The sequence below is a fragment of the Astyanax mexicanus genome, chromosome 13 (genome assembly GCF_023375975.1).
Source record: "Astyanax mexicanus isolate ESR-SI-001 chromosome 13, AstMex3_surface, whole genome shotgun sequence".
NCBI classification, from domain to species: domain Eukaryota; kingdom Metazoa; phylum Chordata; class Actinopteri; order Characiformes; family Acestrorhamphidae; genus Astyanax; species Astyanax mexicanus.
The window spans coordinates 25,045,845-25,062,770 of NC_064420.1; the positions used below are offsets into that span (position 1 = coordinate 25,045,845).

Below are 16,926 nucleotides of genomic sequence, written 5' to 3' on the forward strand. Positions count from 1 at the left end.
CTCAACATCAATTGAATAGGCTTAAAGCCATAACAAGCGGTACAGAAAATGTTAGAAAGACTGTGGAAAATGATTTAGATGAAACAATGCGTCATATTCTGTCCAGGTCTGATTTGACACCTTATGAAAAGGCAAAACTTTACGCTTCATCCTTGCAAAGATTTCTAAGTTTAGTCAAACAAGGGGATGAGCAAAAGAGTCAGCTAACACTATCCCTACCCGTTGAAACTGAAAATAATCCCGTGACGGATGTGACTAGGGATCATCACTCATCCGAAGATGTTGGAAATGTTGCAGCCAGAACAAGAAAAAATGCTTCTTACATCATGGAGAAAATATCAAAGTCTAGCGACGTAGCTTCGTGGAATGACAAGGGTGAATTTATTTTCAAAGGCAAAACAATCAAAGCATCGCACATGTTGGACTTGGTTAAAAACCTCACAGCGCCTCAAAAAGTGTCTGATGATCGGAGACCCCTAGGGTGGTCGGAAATGTTACAAGCCGTGGCGGGTTTAAACATGCCCTTTTCAGCTATTCCTAACGTCGGCGTTCGACATAAAATATCGGACATTAAGAAATCCGAGTATTTGTTTTCCCCCGCCGCTTTGACACCCCCAAGTTCAAAAAGTAGCGACTCTGACTCTTCAATTGATACTCTTGAACCAGTTTTTAAGTCTCCTAGTTTTAACCCTACAACATGGTTAAATTTCTAAATGTGTGTGTGTATGCATATAATGATGTAATAATGATGAAGCAATGTAAAAAATGTTTTGTAATCTTATTGTTTATTTCAATAAATGCATTTACAATGAATTTTTATATTTTCATAGTCGTTATTTCATTATGAATTACATTCTAAATTTTTCACCAGAGTTAACGCATTGAACACATTTCATGACACAGTGTTTATTTGCTCTAGGATACATTTTTTTCACAAAAGATACAACCATGTCATCGTTTCTTTTCAAATCATTGGTGTACAAAGACATAATTTGATTAAAAGAATATCCTTTAGCTCTGTGACATAAAAAGAATATGCAGTGTTGTCCGCAGCAAACTGAGTCAAAGCTTTGCACTTGCTTCGAGTTGTGTTTTATTTCAACGCAGTTCTTTTTTAAAAAAAGAATTCAATCATCGTCAGGACTTAGGTTGAAAGCAACCAGCGTGTATCCTTGCGTGTATTCTTGACGATTTATTGAAAGACCCTGATCTTTAAGATGTTTTCCGGATGCCAAAACCAAAGACTGAAATTCACGGACGACGTTACCGGATTCAAAATTAGGTTGAAATGGTTTTGCAGGGTATTGTGTTCCGTCAACATAAAGAGCTATAAACTCTGTATCATAATGTTTAAAATTGAAAGGGTTATAACGAAAATCACCCGAGTACGCTTGATTGTCCACGATCGAAAATATAAGACGTTTAGGGAGAGGTCCCAGAAACAAATTCTCTTGTGTACATATACGGCTCCCTGCCGGTAGACTGAACGTCTTCATGCACACTCTTTCGATGGGGTATTTAATAATAATAATAATAATAATGTAATGCCTGTATGGACGGTATGGACGAAATTCCGCACAGCTTTAGCGCTCTGGCTAAGGTGTATTTCAACCAAGGCTTAAACAGTTTTGTCAAAAGTCTTTTAGCGTTGAAGTGTAGATAGTAGTCTTCATGGTCAAAGAGACAACTGTGTTGTGTTTGACTGGGGTGGTCAATTGCACAACCGTTGCAGTGTTGATTCATATCCTTTACAATAATTTGATCCAGCAGATCACCGGTCACACCCCGGATGATGGAAAGCACAGCCGCGCTTATACATCCGTCAATTTCATCCGATGTTTCCGGCTGAGTTGATCCTGATGTAATATAGTTATGTTAGGAACATAGGAGTACAGGTTTAAGAGTTCTTGAGTCATTTTTCAGAGGTTGTTGATGCTGCCCCAGGAGACGAAGAAGCCTGTGACTTGATAACCATAGGGTTTATATGCTGCGTCATTTGTGGGCGGGTCAAAACTCTGACTCCTCCCTTGACTTCTTTCACATTCACAAGGTCAATGTCCACGCCCACAACCTTGTCGGTAAATGGATGGCTAATGTTGCATTCAAAATAGTCGTTCAACCTCATTTTCAATCTTTCCAGACCCTTAATTTTTTCCATCTCATCAATCAACCGATCAATGTTTCTTACCCAATCGTCATACAATTCTTTCCAGTCACACCACCTTACTTTGACGTGGGCATCTTTATAAACCCGCTTGCCATCTGATGTCCGCTTGCGACAGCATAGCTTAGACAGGCATATCACAAACTCTCCATCTTCACCCCTGCTGGCATATACTTTTAGGAAGTGTGGATCTTCCTCTCTTATTGAGGGTCTCCATGGCTCCATCACTGCAGAGAAGCTAGGAATTTCATCCAAGCAGAACATTTTCACATGATGGGTCATGCTTTTACAGTGTCCTGAAAATATGGTCCAGCTCTTATAATGCACTGCGACTCGATCTGACGCATCCACAACTTTTCCTGTCTCGCTGTTAAAAAGAGTGACGTATGGAGAGTACTCATCAAAAACAAAACCAAAGTAGGTCCCGTCTACTAGACGCCAGACTTGAGTCTTGTCCAACTCGCTCAACTTTATCGTAGTTCTGGACATTGCAGGAAATGGCTTTTTCGGTGCATTAGAAAGACACTCCATTGCTCCGTTCTCTCGGTCCTTCACACATCTCCCTAACTCTTAAATACACATTTCACTCGTAGGCTTGCTGTGATTGCTCCATAGGAATAACAACCTTATTGGTCAATACTTTTGGCGGGAATTTTTTTTGACCAATCAGGACAATCTGAATAATGATGGGGCGGGGCTGGGGCGGGACGGGAAGAGGTGGGGATGGGGCAGGAAGGGCGGAGGGATGGGCGGGGCGGTGTGTCACCATGGTTTAAATTACCTCATATCCAAAACATGAATGACGAATGGCAGGGGTAATTACAGATGATTGAAAACATAATTACTAACAGACAGCATCATAGGGTGATCTGAGGGGTCAAAGGTAATTACAGATGAATGAAAACATAATTACTAACAGACAGCATCATAGGGTGATCTGAGGGGTCAAAGGTATTTACAGATGATTGAAAACATAATTACTAACAGACCTCATCATAGGGTGATCTGAGGGGTCAAAGGTAATTACAGATGAATGAAAACATAATTACTAACAGACAGCATCATAGGGTGATCTGAGGGGTCAAAGGTCACATTCCAGAAAAGGAGGCACGTGGTGTGGGGGAGGGGTCAAAAAAGGGCACCTGGCAAAGGTCAAAGGTCACCTGTCAAAAAGTTTGATTGAAAGTGCCCCCTATACTCTCTCTTACAATGCAAATGCTTACAGTTTTTTTTTTAAATAAAATCATACAACCCAAAACAGAACTGAACAAAATGCAAATATTTAGTTTCTTTGCATCAACAGTTTTCTTGCTGTGTGTTTAAACAGCTGAATTGACATTCCAAAATCAGAATACACTTAAAATATAGGCTTTGGTAATGTTGCTGTTGAAAACACCACAGTGTGCATTGACTAGACACTTCTGATCACACAGTAAAGTGGAAGTGTGAAGCTGTGTTTTGCACGTTCACATGAGAATCATGCTCTCCACTCATTTTTAGTGAAATATAACATCATGTTTGTGTAATCAGGAAGCTGAAACACAGAGAAAGACTGATATTCAGATATGTGTGAACACGACCTGAAACACATCTCAACTGAAATGTTTACCTTCAACTGAGAGTTTAATAGTTTTATCAGTCCTCCAGATCCTAGAGTCAACTCTGCATCTGTATTCTGCTTCATCAGTAATCCGAACGTTGGAGATTTTCAGTGAGACGTCTCCATTCTTCAGCTCCTCTTTAAACACAGCGGTTCTTCCTCTGTAAGAAGGATTCTGATCTGTGTTTAGATCTTTATGATTCCCATAGAGATGAACCAGTGAATCATTCAGGTCTGATCTGGACCAAGTAACGTTCATATCCACAGCGTTCATGATGTTTGGACTAAACTCCTCTCGTACAGAACACGACAGAACAACATCAGAACCAGAAACACTGAAAACAAGAGCTTCTGGACCCACCACCCTGAACCTCCCTGTATACTCTGTAAACAAAACCAACAGAACCTTTAATAAACACACACACACACACACACACCACATATAATCTACACACACACACACACACACAACATACACACACACCACATACACACACACCACATACACACACACACCACATATAATCTACACACACACACATATAATCTACACACATACACCACATATAATCTACACACACACCACATATAATCTACACACACACAAACAAACACACACACACACAACATACATAATCTACACACACACACACATCTACACACACACACACATAATCTACACACACCACATATCATCTACACACACAAACAAACACACACACACACGCCACATATCATCTACACACACGCCAAATATAATCTACACACACACACACACCCCATATAATCTACACACAAACACACACACACCACACATAATCTACACACACACCACATATCATCTACACACACAAACAAACACACACACACACGCCCCATATAATCTACACACACACACACACCACACATAATCTACACACACACCACATATAATCTACACACACACACACACCACACATAATCTACACACACACCACATATAATCTACACACACACACACACACCACACATAATCTACACACACACCACATATAATCCACACACACACACCACATATAATCTACACACACACAACATACACACACACCACACATAATCTACACACACACACACACACACACACACACAACATACACACACACCACATACACACACACACCACATATAATCTACACACACACACACAAACAAACACACACACACAACATACATAATCTACACACACACACACCACATATCATCTACACACACACACACACATAATCTACACACACACACACACACGCCACATATAATATACACACACACACACATAATCTACACACACACACCACATATCATCTACACACACACCACATATAATCTACACACACACCACATATAATCTACACACACAAACAAACACACACACACACGCCAAATATAATCTACACACACACACACACCCCATATAATCTACACACAAACACACACACACCACACATAATCTACACACACACCACATATAATCTACACACACACACACACACACACCACACATAATCTACACACACACCACATATAATCTACACACACACACACCACACATAATCTACACACACACCACATATAATCCACACACACACACCACATATAATCTACATACACACCACATACAATCTACACACACACCACACATAATCTACACACACACACACCACATATAATCCACACATACCACATATAATCTACTCACACACACACCACATATAATCTACACACACACACACACACACACATAATCTACACACACACCACATATACTCCACACACACACCACATATAATCTACACACACACCACATACAATCTACACACACACCACACATAATCTACACACACACACACACACACATAATCTACACACACACCACATATAATCCACACACACCACATATAATCTACTCACACACACACCACATATAATCTACACACACACACACACACACACACCACATACAATCTACACACACTCACACATAACATACACACACACCACATATAATCTACACACACACACCACATATAATCTACACACACACACAAACACACAACATACACACACACCACATATAATCTACACACACCACATATAATCTACACACACACACAAACACACAACATACACACACACCACATATAATCTACACACACCACATATAATCTACACACACACACAAACACACAACATACACACACACCACATATTATCTACACACACACACCACAAATAATCTACACACACACACACCACATATAATCTACACACACACCACATATAATCTACACACACCACATATAATCTACACACACACACCACATACAATCTACACCCACCACATATAATCTACACACACACCACATATAATCTACACACACACACACACACCACATATAATCCACACACACCCCATATAATCTACACACACACACACACCACATACAATCTACACACACACACACACCACATATAATCTACACACACACACACCACATATAATCTACACACACACCACTTATAATCTACACACACACACACCACATATAATCTACACACACACACACCACATATAATCTACACACACACCACATATAATCTACACACACACACACACCACATATAATCTACACACACACCACTTATAATCTACACACACACACACACACACACCACATGCAATCTACACACACACCACAAATAATCTACACACACACACCACATATAATCTACACATACACACACACACCACATATAATCTACACACACACACCACATATAATCTACACACACACACACACCACATATAATCTACACACACCACATATAATCTACACACACACACACACACCACATGCAATCTACACACACACACCACATATAATCTACACACACACACACACACCACGTATAATCTACACACACACACACACACCACATATAATCTACACACACACACCACAAATAATCTACACACACACCACATATAATCTACACACACACACACACCACATATGATATACACACACACACACCACAAATAATCTACACACACACACCACAAATAATCTACACATACACACCACATATAATCTACACACACACACACACCACATATAATATACACACACACACACCACAAATAATCTACACATACACACCACATATAATCTACACACACACACACACACCACATGCAATCTACACACACACACACCACATATAATCTACACACACACCACATATAATCTACACACACACACACCACATGCAATCTACACACACACACCACATATAATCCACACACACCACATATAAACTACACACACACACCACATATAATCTACACACACACACCACATATAATCTACACACACACCACATATAATCTACACACACACACCACATATAATCTACACACACACACACCACGTATAATCTACACACACACACACACCACATATAATCTACACACCCACACACACACACCACATATAATCTACACACACACACACCACATATAATCTACACACACACACACACCACATATTATCTACACACACACACACCACATATAATCTACACACACACACCACATATAATCTACACACCCACACACACACACCACATATAATCTACACACACACACACCACATATAATCTACACACACACACCACATATAATCTACACACACACACCACGTATTATCTACACACACACACACACCACATATAACCTACACACACACACACACCACATATAATCTACACACACACACACCACATATTATCTACACACACACACACACACCACATATAATCTACACACACACACACCACGTATAATCTACACACACACACACACCACATATAATCTACACACACACACCACATACAATCCACACACACACACCACATATAATCTACACACATACACCACATATAATCTACACACACACCACATATAATCTACACACACACACACAAACAAACACACACACACACAACATACATAATCTACACACACACACACATCATCTACACACACACACACATAATCTACACACACCACATATCATCTACACACACAAACAAACACACACACACACGCCACATATAATATACACACACACACATAATCTACACACACACACCACATATCATCTACACACACGCCAAATATAATCTACACACACACACACACCCCATATAATCTACACACAAACACACACACACCACACATAATCTACACACACACCACATATCATCTACACACACAAACAAACACACACACACACGCCCCATACAATCTACACACACACACACCACACATAATCTACACACACACCACATATAATCTACACACACACACACCACACATAATCTACACACACACCACATATAATCTACACACACACACACACACACCACACATAATCTACACACACACCACATATAATCCACACACACACACCACATATAATCTACATACACACCACATACAATCTACACACACCACATATAATCTACACACACACAACATACACACACACCACACATAATCTACACACACACACACACACACACAACATACACACACACCACATACACACACACACCACATATAATCTACACACACACATATAATCTACACACACACACACAAACAAACACACACACACAACATACATAATCTACACACACACACACCACATATCATCTACACCCACACACACACATAATCTACACACACACACACACACGCCACATATAATATACACACACACACACATAATCTACACACACACACCACATATCATCTACACACACACCACATATAATCTACACACACACCACATATAATCTACACACACAAACAAACACACACACACACGCCAAATATAATCTACACACACACACACACCCCATATAATCTACACACAAACACACACACACCACACATAATCTACACACACACCACATATAATCTACACACACACACACACACACCACACATAATCTACACACACACCACATATAATCTACACACACACACACACCACACATAATCTACACACACACCACATATAATCCACACACACACACCACATATAATCTACATACACACCACATACAATCTACACACACACCACACATAATCTACACACACACACACCACATATAATCCACACACACCACATATAATCTACTCACACACACCACATATAATCTACACACACACACACACACACACACACATAATCTACACACACACCACATATACTCCACACACACACCACATATAATCTACACACACACCACATACAATCTACACACACACCACACATAATCTACACACACACACACCACATATAATCCACACACACCACATATAATCTACACACACACACACACCACATACAATCTACACACACTCACACACAACATACACACACACCACATATAATCTACACACACCACATATAATCTACACACACACACCACATATAATCTACACACACACACACACCACATATAATCTACACACACCACATATAATCTACACACACACACAAACACACAACATACACACACACCACATATTATCTACACACACACACCACAAATAATCTACACACACACACACCACATATAATCTACACACACACCACATATAATCTACACACACACCACATATAATCTACACACACCACATATTATCTACACACACACACCACATACAATCTACACACACACACACTCACACACAACACACACACCACATATAATCTACACACACACACCACATACAATCTACACCCACCACATATAATCTACACACACACCACATATAATCTACACACACACACACACCACATATAATCCACACACACCCCATATAATCTACACACACACACACACCACATACAATCTACACACACACACACACCACATATAATCTACACACACACACACCACATATAATCTACATACACACCACTTATAATCTACACACACACACACACCACATATAATCTACACACACACACACCACATATAATCTACACACACACCACATATAATCTACACACACACACACACCACATATAATCTACACACACACCACTTATAATCTACACACACACACACACACACCACATGCAATCTACACACACACCACAAATAATCTACACACACACACCACATATAATCTACACATACACACACACACACACACACACCACATATAATCTACACACACACACCACATATAATCTACACACACCACATATAATCTACACACACACACACACACCACATGCAATCTACACACACACACCACATATAATCTACACACACACACACACACCACGTATAATCTACACACACACACACACACCACATATAATATACACACACACACACCACAAATAATCTACACACACACACCACATATAATCTACACACACACACACACACCACATATAATCTACACACACACACACACACCACATATAATATACACACACACACACCACAAATAATCTACACATACACACCACATATAATCTACACACACACACACACCACATGCAATCTACACACACACACCACATATAATCTACACACACACCACATATAATCTACACACACACACACACACCACATGCAATCTACACACACACACCACATATAATCCACACACACCACATATAAACTACACACACACACCACATATAATCTACACACACACCACATACAATCTACACACACACACCACATATAATCTACACACACACACCACATATAATCTACACACACACACACCACGTATAATCTACACACACACACACACCACATATAATCTACACACCCACACACACACACCACATATAATCTACACACACACACACCACATATAATCTACACACACACACACACCACATATTATCTACACACACACACACACCACATATAATCTACACACACACACACCACATATAATCTACACACCCACACACACACACACCACATATAATCTACACACACACACACCACGTATAATCTACACACACACACACACCACATATAACCTACACACACACACACACCACATATAATCTACACACACACACACACCACATATTATCTACACACACACACACCACGTATAATCTACACACACACACACACCACATATAATCTACACACACACACCACATACAATCCACACACACACACCACATATAATCTACACACACACACACACACACACCAAGTATAATCTACACACACACCACATATAATCTACACACACACACCACATATAATCTACACACACACCACATATAATCTACACACACACCACATATAATCTACACACACACCACATATAATCTACACACACACCACATAATCTACACACACACCACATATAATCTACTCACACCAAAGATAACTTATTTAGTTTCAATTGTACCTTAATGTGCTCTGGAACTATTTAAATGTATAAAAGTGGATTTTGTTTCAATAAAATATTTCTTCTTAACATTCAGTAATATATACTTATTAGATACAAAAATAAATGAGAAATTAACTATTTAATATACATTCATCCTCTGAAATGTTTTTCTCTGTGTATATTTATAATAACTCTTCATTTACCTGAACAGACAGATTTTATCATAAACTAAACATACATTCTGAACAGTATAAGTGAAGTAAAGATTTCATATTATTTTATTTAGTTTCTGAAGGGTTTTTGACTGATATGTGTTTCTCTGTGGGTGTTTAGGGAGTGTTTGTAGATTAGTGGAGTTTACTTACGTGAAAGTGCGCTGGGGAGGAACAGTAATATCACCCAAATATACTGCATTTCTGAAAAAGACCAGCACAATGAAATCAATACACTCAGCATAACTGATCACAAAACAGCATTTACATCACAGCAGATATATTTCAATATTTTCACACAAAATCTGGGTGTAAATTCAATTGTAAATGAGAGTAACCTAAAAACTAAAAAGTTTTTTTAGACCTGTTTAAAATATTAATTATTAAATTAATTGAAACAGATATTTAATTATTAGAACAACTGCTTACAATTACAGTTTTTCCACATTGTTTACACAGAAAATGTGGGACTATGCACACAAATCCAAAAACATGAAGCTCATGTGTCGACATTGTGACTCCAAACTGCTAAACTCTAAACACAATTCAAAATGTTCTCACTCAAATATCACTATAAATCACAGCTTTGCAAATCGTTAAAAACACAAACTGCATCATCTAGTACACCTTGTTCACCTGAGAATCCCTGCCCTTCAAATACAAAATCCTAATTACCAAGTTTTCTCATACAAGTTGCACCTATGTAAACTTAATTAGCAGAATGTTTCAATCATTTATCAGAATATAAAAGAGGCCTCAAGTGACTGATACAGCCCTACTATGTTGTGATCTGGGATAATGTAAGTTTCCACCGGGCAGCTCTGGTCAATGATTGGTTCTCTAAATCCACAGTTCGCTGTGCTGCACCTTCCACCATATTCCCCATCTCTCAATCCAATAGAGGAATTCTTTTCTGCATGGAGGTGGAAAGTGTACAAACGCAGACCCCACGAGTGTGTGGCTCTACTTCATGTAATGGGGGAGGCATGTGATGACATCCACGCAGATGATTGCCAAAGATGGATTCACCATGCAAGGCATTTTCCCCACTGTTTGGCGAGGGAGAATATTTCAGCTGATGTAGATGACGTCCTCTGGTCTGACCAAGATCAGAGGTCTGATGAACAGTGACCTGTTTCTTTGCATTTTGCAATAAATATATTTTTGTGTCCTCTTTGTATGTGAATTTTCCTTATCATGTTTCTCATTGTGAAAATAGGTGAAAATTACAGTTTTGCAACATATTGCATACAGTAAATATAGCTTACATTTGTGTAGTACTGTAAATGGGGGGGGGTCCTACACCACACCAAATAAATAAAAACAACAGAAAGACAACATATTTCCATGGACTTGTATGCATTTGAATTTGTACAGCGGCCTCATGAAGTCAAAAACACAACCAAATACTTCTGATAACAGTGCTCTGAATTTATCTTGTCAGTGTTTATTTGATGCTCTGTAAGAGATAAGCATAAAATAGCTGTGTGTGTTGTTTTGGTGGAAGGAATCAGTTTTGCTGGAGATTTGTAGAGTTTTAACAAAGCAGTTAATAATTTGCAGTTTGTGTTTAGAGTTTTGAGAAACTGAGCCAAGTTTTTTAGAAATGCGTTTAAACATTTGGGAAAAACTGTAACAGCACCTGTTACTTACCTGTGGCACATAACAGGTGGTGGCAATAACTAAATCACACTTACAGCCAGTTAAAATGGATTAAAACTGACTCAACCTCTGTCCTGTGTCTGTGTGTGTACCACACTGAGCATGGAGAAAAGAAAGAAGACCAGAGAACTGTCTGAGGACTTGAGAAGCAACATTGTGAGGAAGCATGGGCAATCTCAAGGCTACAAGTCCATCTCCAAAGACCTGAATGTTCCTGTGTCTACCGTGCGCAGTGTCATCTAGAAGTTTAAAGCCCATGGCACTGTGGCTAACCTCCCTAGATGTGGACGGAAAAGAAAAATTGACGAGAGATTTCAACAAAAGACTGTGCGGATGGTGGATAAAGAACCTCGACTAACATTCAAACAAGTTCAAGCTGCCCTGCAGTCCGAGGGTACAACAGTGTCAACCTGTACTAACCATCGGCGTCTGAATGAAAAGGGACTGTATGGTAGGATACCCAGGAAGACCCCACTTCTGACTCAGAAATGAATTACTGAAATAAAGTAACTTTTGAATTATATTTAAAATTTTCAAAATGCACTAGTAACTCTTCCTCCTTCCAATATAAGGTATACCCTCCTTTCTCACCTCATCATTATGTCGATAGTAATTAAGTGAGAAAATGGTGCCCCTGGGTGAGCTGGAAGAGGATACCAGTGACTCTACTTTGGATTAATTATCCTCTGTTAACAACACTGACACATTCAACCTGACTACAACAAGCTGAACTGCCTGCTTTAGGGTAATTGTGAACTACTGTTCTATTTTTGGAAAAAATCTCATACTGTTGCAGCCTGGGTTTGAATGACCATATTTTTAACGTTTGTTTCCTGGTCTACTAATGCTAATACTGTTCCAGTCTCTATGCTGGAGAACTAAACTAAAACTCCTGTATAACTCTGTACTTCAGTGGAGTGACTTTACTACTCCTTACAACCTGACTGATACAATTCATACATAAGGTGCACTGGATTAAAAGGCGCACTGATGATTTTTGAGAAAATTAAAGGATTTTAAGTGCACCTTATAGTGTGAAAAAAACAGTATGTCTCAGCAGTGCCACGAGATAACCCAATACGTGTGTTCCATTCTGAAGGCTAGCCTAGTAAGTCATTGCCTTGCATAAGACAAACATAACATGCTTTAATGTTATTCATTTGCAAAAAAAATTGTGAAGTTTATGTACCAAGAAAAATGAACAATATTATAGGAGAAAAATTTAAATTCAAATGTTCACAAACAGATCAGAACAGGCAACTTGTGTTAAACATAAATAAGGTCTAGATAATGTACATCCAACTTCAGTGTGCTGACAGAAACAAAAACAGTGGAAAAAATGACAGAAAGAAACAACCAGAAAAGAGAATGAAGGATGGAGTCTTTACTATTTGCATGCCATTTTCCTGCACTGTTTAATGCATGTTCTTTTATGCATGTTTTAGAGGGTAGACAGATGAGAAAAATGAGAAAGGGGTGATGAAAACAAGAAATAGATTAATGACAGACAAGAGATGATATTACCAACAAACACTTTAAAAAATGAACGTCCTCTAGCTGCTCCAAGGGGAGATTTTCTCCCTCATTATGCAATCAGAAAAGTAACTGCAGTATATAAAATTAAACTTGCACGAAACAAAGGAAGTAATAACTCATAAATAACACAAACACTGCTTATTCTGCTTATTATTTTCCTTCAGCAGGACTAGATTAGCTCTGTCTCTTTTTTTAAACCAATAGCAATCGATGGAATCCTATTAAAAAAATCCAGCATTTTTTTATTATTATTAAGTAAACTGCTATTTCATGAGATAGAAAGTCATTATTTTGAGATAGTAAGTCATTATTTTTTAGAAAGTAAGTTATTTTGAGACATTATCTAATTATTTTAAGATACTATCTCATTATTTTAAATAGTCATTCGTTATTTTGAAAAACTATTAGCTTATTCTGAAACATTATTTCATTATTTGAGATACTATAATTATCTTAAGATAGTAAGTCATTATTTTGAGATATTTTTGAGATACTATGTAATTGTTTTGTGATACTATCTCTTTTTATTTTGAGATAGTAAGTCCTAACTTACTATCTCAATATTATTGTCTTAATCAAAATAATAAGATAACAGTTACTTAATAAGATGCAAAAAAATGCTGGATTTTTTATTTTATTTTATTTTATGTGGTAGAAATTGGCTTCCACAGCAATAATTTATAAACAGCATCATAAATATAAAACAGCCATTAAGTGGTTGAATAAAAACTAGCAGATACACTTTTTTTGGATAAAAATGAGTCTTCGGACAACAAGACAAGAGAACAGAACAAATACGCAGTGTGCAGGCTGTGAATTCAGATACAGCCTCTTCTGTGCATCTGCAGCTATAAGGGGGCGAAATCTCTCTGGCCGCACCCTGACAGCCTTCTTCTGACCGTTATAAATACAATAAACGCTTTATTCTGTGTTTCCTTTACTCCCTGTATTCATTTCACCCCACACGGTCTGAGTTCAGAAATAAAACAGATGAACTGATGATCCGCACTCAGCGGTTGTTGTATTACTATATTATAGTAAATTATATATTATTATATATTATTATTATCCATTACACCTGCTAATCAGCAACGCAGTACAGCTAATTCACACCAACATCCATAATACACTCTCCTCTTTAAAACACAGATTTATAAGTGAATTATTAAAGACATTACTACTTTACAGACACTTTAATAAAAATATCATGTTTGTAATGTTTACTCACCGTTCACTGTGGTGTGGCTCTGCCTCAGCAGAAGACCAGGTTCTACAGTCAGAGAGTGAATTTATTTATTTATTTTCCCCTCAGAACTGCAGTAATTCGTGTTAAAAAGCGGTTAATTCCGCGGCGTTTCTCTTCCTCACAAAATGGAGAAGCTGCATAAAGGTCTGTGGTGAATTTTACTTTCACTTACTCCGGTTATAACAGGGTTCAGTCAGGCAGTGGGCGGGACTTCAGCTGCGCTTAACCAATCACCACACCGTTCTAAACAGCGGCGGTGGAGAGACACCGTTACACTTAAAGAAGCTCGAGATCAGAAATAATGTTGATAGAGTTTCTGTTTCTTGTGTCCAAACTGCTACAATATACAGCAAATACAGCTCACACACACACACACACACACACACACACACACATACTTATATAACTATATATACCAAATAATAGACTAGACTTGATGGCATTTGACCCCACTCTTGTAGATCTATACATATTTATTACTTGTTAAGCATTCCATTGGCAGTCTCAAGACAATAATAAATAATATAAAATAATCAATTTAATATGTTGTTTGTAATTAAAGACAATACAGCCATAAGCAGTGTCCTGATTATTGTCTTCTTTAGTATTTTATTAATTAATTTTGTCAAATCCATAAACCAAGTTGGGTACATGCAGATGTGACATAAATCGTGTAATTCCATAGGGGTTCAATATTAGGGGCTGTGTTAAGTTTGATAACCCTAGTTAACCAACTGCTCTGAGACAGGGTTAATTAAATTCGGATCAGCCTGTATAATAAAACTCATCTGAGGTAAAAAAAAAAAAAAAAAAAAGACTGCTTACATCAGAGAGGCTAGTCCCTCTGTCACATCATCATTTATCACTAAATGACATTTATAATGTATAACTATCTGAATCTGGAAAAAATAAGTTATATATTAGTTATTATAGACTGGCTAGCTAACGAGTCACTGTGATCCATTTTTGTTATACTGAATTTAAATTATAAATGTCGAATACCTACGG

The 16,926-nt window shown here is 38.1% G+C and overlaps 1 protein-coding gene across 1 annotated transcript in view; it reads right to left on the bottom strand.

The window, feature by feature from the left end:
- The window catches only part of LOC125780657 (selection and upkeep of intraepithelial T-cells protein 5-like), a 472,342-nt gene extending 456,258 nt beyond the window's left edge, over nucleotides 1–16,084 (bottom strand). Inside the window, exon 1 of the mRNA XM_049463186.1 lies at nucleotides 15,901–16,084. The gene's annotated coding sequence lies outside the window, so the exon portion shown is untranslated. The remainder of the gene's footprint in view (nucleotides 1–15,900) is intronic.
- Nucleotides 16,085–16,926: the final 842 nt, after the last annotated feature.